Source organism: Temnothorax nylanderi, unplaced genomic scaffold, assembly GCF_030848795.1.
Source record: "Temnothorax nylanderi isolate EJ_2023f unplaced genomic scaffold, tnyl_v1.0 TNYL_tig0144_pilon, whole genome shotgun sequence".
In the NCBI taxonomy this organism is placed as follows: Eukaryota; Metazoa; Arthropoda; class Insecta; order Hymenoptera; family Formicidae; genus Temnothorax; species Temnothorax nylanderi.
In genome coordinates, this window is record NW_027249206.1 from 286227 (window position 1) to 299498 (window position 13272).

At 35.4% G+C, this 13272-nt stretch overlaps 3 long non-coding RNA genes across 3 annotated transcripts; 2 read left to right on the forward strand and 1 right to left on the reverse strand.

Annotated features, from left to right (window-relative positions):
* The first annotated feature begins 336 nt into the window (after nt 1–336).
* LOC139777315 (uncharacterized) lies at nt 337–1110 on the forward strand. Its single transcript, XR_011719329.1, has 2 exons — nt 337–578; nt 673–1110. It is a non-coding gene; the product is annotated as an uncharacterized lncRNA (long non-coding RNA).
* A 2151-nt stretch (nt 1111–3261) lies between these two features.
* LOC139777317 (uncharacterized) lies at nt 3262–6765 on the forward strand. The gene is made up of 2 exons (XR_011719330.1): nt 3262–4367; nt 5613–6765. It is a non-coding gene; the product is annotated as an uncharacterized lncRNA (long non-coding RNA).
* Nucleotides 4703–5620, reverse strand: LOC139777318 (uncharacterized). Its single transcript, XR_011719331.1, has 2 exons — nt 5038–5620; nt 4703–4868 (listed from the first exon to the last, which is right to left on the reverse strand). It is a non-coding gene; the product is annotated as an uncharacterized lncRNA (long non-coding RNA).
* Nucleotides 6766–13272: the final 6507 nt, after the last annotated feature.

A 13272-nucleotide genomic window follows, 5' to 3' on the forward strand; every position in this document is an offset into this window, starting at 1 on the left:
TATTATGAGAATTATTCTTATTACTGAACATACCAACAGTTCCAGTCTGCAGCTCGCAAATGATGCGTTTCCGAACATGAGTTCCTTATTAAAAGTTATATATATATATATATATATATACAGGGTGTCCCATTTTAAAATAAAAAACGCACCTCGATAATTCTTCAACGAAGCATTTTCAGCAAAAATGTTTCAGACAAAAGTTGTACGGTTTCGAGGGGCACATAAGATGGTGTCATTAGTTTGACCTTAAATAGTTGCTTGAAGGTCACGTGAAGGTCACCTTCAATTTTTTAAATAGAACCCCCTATATTGTAGTATAGGGGAGACCGGGGCAATTCGTGACAATACGAAAAATTTCCCGCGTGGATAACTTCTATGCATTTGCTGGTAGAAACCTGTATTACAGACCATAGATGGGTCTAATGGTCCTCTATATTAGAACAAAATTCGGTGTGCGTATCTACTATGTTTCGTTGTCAGTGGCGGAAAAAGTGTTTACCTCGTGTAAAAGTAAATTTTTGAATCCACGGATATTTTGTATTTAATACGAAGCAATTGCCTCCAGATTTGAAACGGTAAGTTTTACTTGTTCACCTGGCATTTACACACACATGTGTAACGCAGGTTGCATGCATTTATTTCTTGTCTGGGTTTTTCGGACCACGAAAGATAAAAAGTGACGCTGGGGCATTTCGTGACATGACCGCCTGGGGTAATTCGTGACACATTGCGTGAACAATCCTGGGAAAACGATGACGATATATGACATCCCTTCGATCGTCACCGATTCTTTGCCTTTAGCCACAACAAGTACAAACATCAGGGCCGGATTCAAAGCAGCAGGAATCTTTTCTTTCAATCCTGACGTTTTTGGTGAAATCGATTTTTTTACCCGGTCAAGTCACTGATCGAGCATGGAATGGAGATGACCAACCACAGCCAGGTACCTCAACTGAAAATGATGTGTCAAGGGCCTCAAACAATCCCTTCGATCGTTTCCAAAAGCGGGCAAAAGGAAAGTCACGACAAGAGGACGAAAACGAAAGAGAAGTGCAATTTTGACTGACGCTAATGAACTCGATGCACTTGTTGACGAAAATGACGAAAGAGTACAAAATAAAAAAAAGAATATAAGGATCAAGCCCCCCAAGAAACAGCCAGCTTGCAGAGGACGTGGACGCCCGAGAAAGGTCGTTACTCGCAGTTCGGAAGACGACGAATGCGAAGCCTAACGATTTTTTGCCCTTCCTATTCCATTTAATGTACAATTTGATTAATAAAAACCTTTTTTGAGTGAGTAAGTGTACGTTTTGATATAAATCATGAAAATAGGACGAATTCGGATATTGAAACCCGTTGAAAGAAGAATTGTCACGAATTGCCCCGTGCCTTGTCACGATTTACCCCCCCAAGCAGCATTTTTCGGTTAACTTTCCGACTAAGGACTACTTTTCTACTAATCACAACGTTGTAAGCGGTCCAAGAAAGTTATAAAATGTAACTTATAATTACTAACGTTTTTTGGACGTTGTCTTAACGTTAAAATTACGACGTGCTTTTTTTATCACTTTCCCAACGTCAAATTTGAAACAGTTTAAGTCCTGTTACCCGACGTTAAGATATTTAACGTTTGCCTGACGTTATACTCTGCACCACACTTTTCGAGCGACTTCAATACGTAATTCCCAACGTAAACCAACGTTTTGTTATCAAACGTTGTAAAACGCTAACGTTGTGAAACGTCGCCTGTGGTCATTTCTGACTGACGTTAAGAAATCGCGAGAAATGGTAACAAATTCTAGCGACGCGTGGCGGTGCTAGGACGTGGACGATGATGACGGCGACGACGCTTCGGCGAGGTATCTCGCTGGTACCTTCGACAGGGTGTTCGCGGGCCCCGAGACGAGCGAACGACGTATCTTTTCGTCTCTTTCTTTTTTCTTTTCTTTCGACCCGGTTCAAGAAAGAGCGCGTGCTGCGTCAAGCGGGATCGCCGACGACAATTCGCGGCGTCGTGCGTGAGCTACGAGGACGATGCGACGAATGTTGACGATCCACCGCCGAACCGGTCCATCTCACGCGGTTATCGTCGTCGGGAAGCAATGCGCGCGCGGTTCACAGCTCGAAAGCGCGTTCGCTCGGCTGCACGGCTGCCATAACCATAACCTACATCACATCACCATAGATGGTATTGCATAGGTCGGATTTGGTTAAGATATACGACTCATTCGCAAATCTAGTATAGAATTTTCGACTAATCGATACTTTATCGACATGTTAAGTCAGTTTGGCGACCTTTTAAGACTTTTAGTCAATATAGGTACAATTTTGCCTACAGTGGTATACTACTTAGTTTGCAAAAGTCTGAAAAAGTTCATTATTTTATACGAGAAGACAAATCTTAGTAGAATTTATCGCACCTTTTACGTAAAGTTTGATATAGTGTGGAACGCTGACTTCACCATTTTCATTCCTCAAAGAGGAAGGCAAATAATCCGCCATTTTCCAGTATACCCAGATAGCCAAATCTGTTCAAACAAATAATGCCAAATACTTGCTACAAATTTTGGTTTCAGAAATGGTACAAATTTGCATCAAAATTTGTTTTATCAAATGTTGTCGGCAAACTGCTAGCAAATACGTATCAAAACATGCGTACACAATTGACGCCAAATTGATACCAAATATCGAGCAAAGCTTAGTAGTACCTGATAACAAATTGGCATCAAATTGCCGCTAAAATTAGTTGACAAAACCTAACACCAAATTAATGCCAAATATTGAGCAAATTTTGGTGACAAAGCTTGAGAACAAATTGACGCCAAATACCGAGCAAAGCTTAGCAACTACCTGATAACAAATTGGCACCAAATTGCTGTTAAAGTTTGTTGACTAAACCTACCCTTAGGAAAATTTACTTAAAAAAACTTAAAATAAACTAGAAAGTTTACCAAAGAAATTACTATTGATAAACTATTGATAAACTAGAAGTGATTTCGAACCAAACTTTAAGTATTTCTATAATATACTTTAAAGGTTACTTTAAGTTAACTCATGCAATTACTATTAATCACCCCAAAAAAAATATTCTGTCATTTAGTGGCTTCCGCTTGATTTTAGAGGATTTTCCTCTGAAATACGGTCTCAAGAAGATATTTTAAAATCTAGAGGAATATCCTCTAACCATGAGACACTAGACTTAAGATTGCAGTCCTCTTAATACTAGAGGACACTGATTTCCGATATTCACCCGAAATAAAAAAAAATTATTTATTTCGAAATTTTATTACTATTTTATAACTAAATTTGTTTCTTAAGATGCAGTCTATGATTATAAATATTTTCTCGTATTTGAAAAACACACTTACCTTGGTGGAATTCGAACTCGGGACCTCTGGATCGTGAGCCAACTGCCTTACGTGGTAGACTACTTCTTAATTTGATGTAAGTGTTATATATAGTCTACATATGTCATAACCAGCGCAAATATATAATTTTCCAAAAATCATCTTAAGAAACAAATTCAGTTTAAAAAGAGTAATAAAATTTTGAATTGGATATATGGTATAATATTTCTTAATGTCTCGTGTGGTGCAAGTGTGGTGAAAAAGGGAACTTGTCTTTTTAAGTATACTGTTGAAACAACACGCATAAGTTAAAATCAGCTTTAAGTATTACCTTTATAAAAAGTAAAGTTAAAGTATATTTATAAGTATTACGTTTGTTAAAAGTAAATTTAAAGTATATTTGCGACTTGCTTATAAAGTTTTTATTGAGGTTAATAACTTAAAGAAAACTTTACGTTCGGCTGTCAGTATACTATTAGTCTACTATTATACTATTAGTATACTATTATTACGGCTAGTATACTTTATAATACTTTAAAATACTTTAAGTAACTTTAAAGAACTTTAAGTAAATTTTCCTAAGGGTAACGCCAAATTGATGCCAAATATTGAGCAAATTTTGGTAACAAAACTTAAGAACAAATTGACGCCAAATACCAAGCGATGTTTAGGGCGTTTCATTCAGATGGCGCGACACGTGAGTTGCCACTTTCAAAGCGCCCCCACCTCCTTCCTCGCTCTTGTTCAGTGTCATGGCCGTTCTTGCTGCGTTTCTTCGGACGAGACGAGTACGTTTTCCTTCTTTCGTAACTGATTGAGCTAAGCGGCACGTATTCTGGAGACCAACCGAGCGAGATTCGACTTCCCAAGGAGAGCTCACCGCCAGGAAAAGGAGAGCTTGAGGGAGGATTGAGGCGAGGAGTCCGGTCCAGCGAGCAGGGCCCTTCCGATATTCTCATTTGGGACGCCATATTGGAAGATCGACATTGATCGTGGTAGTACAAGGGGCTCTGCAAGGTTAATTCTCGTCTTAAGATCTGGAATTGCTCTCATTCTTGTGGCTCTGGTTTATATTCTAGCCCTAGAATTGATCTCGTAGACAAAAGCAGAGGCCCCCCTCTCTTTTCTTTTCTTTTTTTTCTTTTCTTTTCTTACTTTGATCTCAATCAGTAATCCAGACTCCTTAATTCCGCCCTGTAAGATCTGGTTAATTCTCGTCTTGAGATCTTGGAATTGCTCTCATTCTTGTGGGTCTGGTTTATATTCTAGCCCTAATGTAATTTTAATATATGCATTACAATTTTACACTGTCAAATAATAAATAATATCGTTTGATAATAATAACAACAGTATAGATAATAGTAACAATTTTATTACTTGACTTATTTCATTCTATTTTTGACAACTCGTATATACATTAATTGTGGCTAAGGTCTATACTATGTCATAGTGTAGATCTTAGCTACATTTCTGGCAAGTCAGTCCAAAGTATGCGGCTTTGTTCTCTATCCTTTTTATCTGTAGCAATTTTATTTCTTTTTATTTTTTAATTATTTTTTATGTATTATCTCTTATGTATCAGGTTTCTGAAGAAGACTAAGTATATAAAGTCGAAACGTAAAACGTTAATTGTATTTAAAATTTGTTTAATTAAACGAGATTTTGTTTTTAAATTTAAATTGATGACCTTTTTATAACTCGAGAAAATCAGCCAGCCTTCCATCCTATAAGTTTATTTTGTACTGTTAGTTTAATTAATTTAGTTATATTTTTTTCCATTAACATTCCATTTGTTATAGTGATTGTGCAGTAGAAAATCTGAAAAAATAAATGTTTTTAAAGAGTAAAGATAGTATATATTTTGAAATCTATGTATTTTATGTAAACATAACATTTAAATTTATTTGCAGTTTATTTTAAAACATGCCAAAAAACACCGTTTCATAAGCTTTCTAAGAAAGTTAAAATGCAGAAAGTGAATGTTGAAGTTGTAGAAGAACTCAATTCAACAGATTCTTTAATTGAATTCGATCAGTCGCATATTCAGCAAGCACATGCTTCCGTTAAAAGCCAAAGTTCCGTAATACCAGATTTTCTTCATAATCAAAAAGAATCTGAACTTTCTCATTATTCTTAACTTTTTCATCATTCTGAACTTTCTCACCATTCTGAATTTTCTAATAATTCTGATCATTTTGAGTACTCTGAACACTTTGATTTCGATAATAACGATAATTATAGAGATATATTTAACATTAACAGACACACCGGCAACAATAACGAGGCTCATTCAGATGACAACGATGATAATTCTGAAAACTGCGAGAATAGTGATGAGAATAAAAAATATTCGAAATGTTTCGTGAAAATAAGAGTTATAAAGAAGAGTTATAAGAGTATAAAGAGTTATACTCTTATAGTCTTAAAGAAGAGTTATAAGAGTATAAAGAATATGTAATATTATGTAATAAAATGTTTCATTCTACTTGCCGTTTGAATCTGATTAAGGCAAAATTGTAATATTAGTTTGAAATAGAAACAATTTAAAACAATTTAAAATACAAGGGTAATGCTTTAGTTTTATAACTATCATATTCTTGCAATATTAAAAATTTTACATATTCTTTCTTTGATTAAAATATTTCTCAAAATAATCTTGGAACTGTTGATGAAATATCGTGTATTTTTTTATCTGTAAAAGTTTCAAGTTTTGTTTGAATAGTTTAAAAGTTTTGTTTAAACGGTTTAAAAGTTTTGTTTGAACAGTTTTTTTCTGCTGTATATTAATTTCTATTACATCAAACACTACAAAATTCACTTCGGTTGCTTGCACCTAAATGATGTATATTATTCTTTTGTTATTTCTTTCTGACAACAGTACTGCATTATTCCATCGTAATCGACGAACTATGCACATTGTGAACATTTGTTTATTTCAATTTTGCATTCTTGCAAATAATAAATCGTGTTTCAAGTTTGAACTAGTTGTTTAAATATGCACGGTAGTTATTATTGTATGATTAAAGAAAAGAAAGTTAGTAGTATTAGGCTTATAAAAATATTGTTTTAGATGCATTTTCATAGAAATTATACTCGTGTTTTCAGTAGGATTCTATAAATCCTTCTTATACCGGCCAATGCATTATCTGCGCACGGAGTATGTGTTCCAGGCATTATATAAGATTCTCGAGTGTTTACAAATATTGTATGTGCTGTTGACAAAGTTAAATGTTTGCATATGTCAGTAAATTCACATTGTATAACATTTACTGTAATTAATATATAATTAATTATTTTATTGCCACCGTTAGATTTTATAAATGTCTTATAATGTTTTATAAATATAAAGATTTCTTTTAACATATGTATAAAATAATTTATTGTAAATCAATAAAAAATTATATGCTTTTTATAATTTAATGCTTTTAATTTTTCCTAAAAAAATATATATTTTAGTATTTATTAATGGCTACGTAACAAGGCTTGCTGCAATTTGGCGTCAAGCTGTGTCATCAAGATTTGCTCTGTATTTGGTGCCAATTTGCTGTTAAGTATTGTTCTCAAATCTTGTTTGATATTTGATATCAATTTGGCGTTTCGGGTTTTGTCAACAAACTTTGATAGCAATTTGTCAACAATTTGCTGTTAGATTGCTGGCAAGCTTTGCTCGGTATTTGGTGTCAATTTGGCGTCAAGTTTTTTCGTCAAGGTTTGCTCGCAATTTGGCACAAATTTGCTGTCGAGCTTTTGTTGGCAAGCCTTGTTTACAATATGGCGCAAATTTGCCGTTGAACTTTTGCTGCCCTGTTCTGCTCGATATTTGGCGTCAATTTGGTGTCAAGTCATGTACACAAGCTTTGCTAGCAAAACACAAGCGTATTGCAGACACAGATCGCACCGGATTTGTCGACAAGTTTTGCGCGTATTTGGTGTCAAATTGGTTACAATTTGCTGACAAATTGTTTACTGGGTATTTAGATTTATATTTTTTAATGCACTTTATTAACAATTTAAAGCATTTATATAATATCTGTTGTTAAAGTTTTGACAACATGTTTATTTTAAAAGTAATTTTGATAAAAAAAAATTAAAATCTACATTTTGAAAATTTTAGTTATTTAATAAAATATTTAGTAAATTGGAATATTTTAGAAGGGATTCGTCTAATTTCGACCCATCATTTCCACATTTATCAATAAAGTGGGTTTCGTTATAAATTTTCAGTGCTGGGTTCGTGTATTTATGGCAAAATTACAATAGTATCAAAGACTGCGCAAACTATATTTTTCCTCTAAAGCCATTTTATTTGTGCCAAATTGATAAGTACGTATTATGATACATTTATTACACCAATGCCGTCATATGGTTTGAATGGAAGCACGAAAACTACACCTAAAATGTACGTTGTGAAAAAATAACCTCAGGTCTAGCAGAGTGTACAAAATCAAAGTTTACAAAAATTACTAATACCAACGTTAAAACTGGTGGAAAAAATGTAACCTCAATTTAACTTATATAAGTCGGATCCCAACGCTGGTACAACCTAAATTTGATTCCCCAAATTAGTGCAAAAGAGGGTTGAAACGACGTAGCGAAAACGTTGGATACCAACGTTAAGTGTGTTTATCTTAACGTCGGGCAGACGTCAAAATGCTGCTTGGGCCGGTATTGGGGCAATTCGTGACACGAGACAGAGTGAGGCATTTCGTGTTCTACTTTAAAAGTAATGTGATGAAAAGACACAAATAAATATTTTTTGAAAACTAGAAGGTTGCACGATGAAAAAACCGGCTAAAACGTATTTTTATCTCAAATACTTATCTCAGAAAAAATTCAAAACCAAAAAACGTCACGATTTGCCCCGGTCTCCCCTATCCTTTGAAAGGGCATAAAATAAGAAAAATTTTGGCGCAAGTTAGAGGTCGATACGTTGACCCATTCAAAAGTTATTTAGGTTCAAAAATTGGTTTTTCCGAACTTTGACCCTAAATAACTCCCGAATGGGTTATCGACCTCTGGTTTACGCCAAAATTGTTCTTTTTTTATGCCCTTTCAAACAATATACTACAATATGGGGGTTTCACTTAAAATTTTTTAGTGCCCCAGGAAGCACCAACTCAAAAATTTTTAGTGAAACCCCCCCTATTGTAGTATATTGTTTGAAAGAGCATAAAAAAAGAACAATTTTGGCGTAAACCAGAGGTCGATACGTTAACCCTTTCGGGAGTTATTTAGGGTCAAAGTTTGAAAAAGCCAATTTTTGAACCTAAATAACTTTTAAATGGGTCAACGTATCGACCTCTCACTTGCGCCAAAATTTTTCTTATTTTATGCCCTTTCAAAGGATATACTACAATATGGGGGGTTCTATTTAAAAAATTAAAGGTAATCTTTACGTAAACTTCAAGCAACTATTCAAGGTCAAACTAATGACATCATCTTATGTGTCCCTCGAAACCGTACAAATTTTGTCTGAAACATTTTTGCTGAAAATGCTTCGTTGAAGAATTATCAAGGTGCGTTTTTTAAAATGGGACACCCTGTATATATATATATGGAGGGGTTAAAGCCATAGTGGTGTAAGTCACTTTTTTTAACCTATCGAGTTAAGTTCATAGATGCAGTCTACCCATGCAGATATGTTGAAAAAAGAAGAAAAAAAAAGTGGTCAAAAAAATTGACTTACACTACTATGGTTTTAACCCCTCCATATATATATATATATATAGTTTATACTTTAAACCCCCCACATACCCTAGAAGTTTGTAACGGGTATTTATGGTGTTGCGCCCGTGCTGGACACTCGGTAAAGGAGTCGCGGAAAAATGTGAAGCGCACTCCTTGACAACGAAAGTTGTTTATTGATTTATTGATTTTCTGTCTGGCGGATTTTAAATCCGGACGTGTTCCGTTACAAGTTCTGAATAAATGCATTTCTCCAAGTACCTATCCCTGTGTTTCCTTTCCTTTCGCGAGTTCCGCGGAGTACCTACGTGCGCGAGTGAGAGGTGCGCAGAAGTGCTTCGACGGTGATCTCGCTCGGCGAGCGCAACAATATAAGTACCTACACCGTGTATCGGTGTTTGCTAAAGTATGCTGGTGATTTTGTTTCTAAATGTTGAAATAATTGTGCAAAATTTAAACCTAAAATTAAATTTCTTAATTTTTGTGCAAATATTATTCAGAAATTTCATGCCGCCAAGAATGCTGCGTTATGAGGAATCATGTTAACACAATTATGCTTACGTATTATGCGTTATGCAAAATTCTGTGTTCCCCGCTTAACAATAAGATCCGTTCGATTTCGATTTATGTTTCAATTTAGTAGAGGCGCTGCAGCTGCAAAATAAGGTGTCTCATAACATGTACAAAGACAATAATACTGTGAGCCTGCATTTGGTCATTTGACCTTCGACTTTGGATCATAGTGCGTTGAGCTCGTAATGAGAAGGGCTACAAACGTGGGTACTTAAAAAATTGTGTCCATTAAAAAAAATTAAGTTGACCTTTATTTAACTATGACACCTCCACCCAAGATCAATTTTTTTCAAATCAAAGTATGTCCCCCTTGCTACCCTATATTCTGTCTAAACCGTGTTTTGATATCTTTACTACCTGGGAAAAAAGAATTAGATCTGCCGAGATATGACCAGATTTTGTTCATCAGATCTGAACAGGTCACGCCTGGGAGACGCCCTTTCTGGACGTCTCCCAGGCGTTCGATCGCTTCTGGCACGAAGGTCTGCTATATAAAATCAGAACTAAGCTCTCTGGTAGCTTTTTCAAATTGCTAAAATCATATCTTGAAGATCGAAACTTTCGGGTCGTATGTGGTGATTCCTTGACTGGTCTTCGCCCTATCCGAGCTGGTGTGCCACAGGGCAGTGTGCTGGGGCCAGTTATTTACTAAATACCTCAACCCTACCTAAAAATAAAATGGTAACTGTGGGCACTTTTGCTGATGACACTGCCATTCTGGCTTTACATTCGGATCCAGAGAAGGCTTTAGTCCAAGATCCCAGGGCTCCCAGACGTAACTTATTTTATGAAAGACAAAATGTGGGACATTGAGTAGTGTTATATGAACTTTGAATACCTGCGTACCTGCAAAGGTGGTTAGACGGCCGATTTACAGGTACCAGGTGAGAAAGGTAAGTAAAAATAGGACTAACTTAACTTAAATTCTGACGGCTGATTTTTATATATACTTTATAAAATATTATTACAAAATAATATTCAATACTGCCAGACACTTTCCGCCGGCCATAACTTCCGCCAGACGCTTTAAAGCTCCCAATAAAAAAAATGAACTTTACTTGCATTCTGACGCTTGATTTTTATATATGTTACTTAGGGGACTATTTCAAAACTATATGTGCTTAGCCAGACAAATCGTAAGGGCCAAACATCCCCCCAGACACCAAAAACATTCAGCCGTGAGTATGAGCGCGAGGGTACTATGCACGCGTTTTAGAGCGAGTGAGATATCTATGTGAAAGTACGACTGTCGGTATTACAGACGGCTTTAGGATCCGCCTCAGTCTACTGTGTGCGTGTGTGTGTGCGTAAATATTTCCAGTATTCAATAAAATATAATGGCAGAGTTATTAAATTGTGCGTTTTGTAGAAAGTCCGATGAGAACTTATCATTGTTTACGGAAGAGACTTTAAAAAAGTGTCAAAAAATTTTAATTCAGAAAAAGATACATAACCTAAAATATAAAGATGTAGTTTTGCCAGTTGAATTGTTTGAAAGTGGTTATCACAAATAGTGTTACAAATCGTTTACAGGGTTAATGAAAAAATATTACTCGGAAAAATTGGTAACGACACAAAAATCTACCTCAAATGAAAATTCATTAAATATCGCAGAGGATACATCTACAGCATCTACATCAAGTCCACCAACTATTTCTGTAGTTGAGGATCCATCTACAGCATCCACCTCAAATCCAGCAACTAGTATTTTACCTGAGCCTATTGTAATACCTGAGCCAGCTGAGTTACTTAAACCGGCTTTATCTAATTCTGAAGGACATTGTGTGCAGCTGGAATGTGTTGTTGATTCCCCCTCTCAAAGCAATATTTCGTTTGAAAGCAACGTTAGTATTGATGAAAATGAACAAATTTGTATATTTTGTAACCAAAAGACAAAAAAACATAGATCAAAAAGACTGCTATTACATTCATCTAATAAAAACGATTTTCTGAATAAGATAGATGAAGAAGACGAAACATTTGCGGAGTTGATTAATAAAGTTAAAAATTGTATTCATACAAAAATATATTATCACAAAAATTGTCAATTGGAATATTCTTATAAAACATCGTCAAAGAAAAAAACAATTAAAACAAACTGGCAGAAGAAGCTGCTAGCGACGATAACGATAAAGATGATGATGATGATGATGATGACTTGAATATAGAGTATCATGATTGGCTTGATGATGAAATTTCTAATGACCCTAACGATGATGACCAGGACGATTAAGGGACAGTAAAATACTTTTAAATGAATAATTATTGATAATTAACTTATTATTCACAAAAAAAACAAATCAGTTCACATAGATATCTCACTCGCTCTAAAACGCGTGCATAGTATCCTCGCGCTCATACTCACGGCTGAATGTTTTTGGTGTCTGGGGGGATGTTTGGCCCTTACGATTTGTCTGGCTAAGCACATATAGTTTTGAAATAGTCCCCTAAGTAACATATATAAAAATCAAGCGTCAGAATGTAAGTAAAGTTCATTTTTTTTATTGGGAGCTTTAAAGCGTCTGGCGGAAGTTATGGCCGGCGGAAAGTGTCTGGCAGTGTTGAATATTATTTTGTAATAATATTTTATAAAGTATATATAAAAATCAGCCGTCAGAATTTAAGTTAAGTTAGTCCTATTTTTACTTACCTTTCTCACCTGGTACCTGTAAATCGGCCGTCTAACCACCTTTGCAGGTACGCAGGTATTCAAAGTTCATATAACACTACTCAATGTCCCACATTTTGTCTTTCATAAAATAAGTTACGTCTGGGAGCCCTGGGATCTTACTCTACTTCTGCAATCTTCCAAACCAGCCTAAACAGCATATCCTCATAAACAAGGAGAATCAAGATAAACGAATCTAAATCGTGCCAGGTTACTTTTGCTACAAAACATGAAAACTGTCCGCCAGTGAGTCTTAACAATATAGAAATACCTCAGACTGAACATGTAAAATACCTCGGCATGCATCTTGATAGAAGACCAGTATGGTAAAAACACATATTCACCAAGAGAAAGCAGCTGGGTTTGCAGTTGCGAAAAATGTATTGGATGATAAGTCGAAACTCTCAATTGAGTCTTGAAAATAAGTTACTCCTTTACAAAGCGATCGTGAAACCCATATGGATACAATCACAGTTAACTGTGGGGCACAGCTTCTCATTCCAACATAGAAATGTTGCAACGATTCCAATCGAAAAATCTGAGAATCGTCACAAACGCACCTTGGTTCATATCAAATGAAATCCTTCATCGAGATCTGAACATGCCTACGGTGAAGGAGGAGATTGGTCCTAAAGCGAAGGCCGAACTTCCTCGATGTCGATAATATCAACATTTCTAATCCTGTTTTCTCTATATCTGTCCTTGTTTAACTATAGTAATATGTCCTTGTTTGATCGCTGCGCCATCTCTCGCTACACGCAATACTGCTTATCCTATCAACCTGCATGTTCTTTTGCACAAAATAGTAGCGAAAGCTCAAACTTTTTTGTTACTCTTTGTTCACATTATACGAATGGCGCGTGTATCTTATTTTGTACATACAAACTGTACAACTCCTGTATTAAGTAAACATTTATGTATACATAAATAAATGTATTTTTTTTATTTTTTCCGATTTTTGTCTTTAAATCAACACTCGCGCGATGTGTTTTCGTG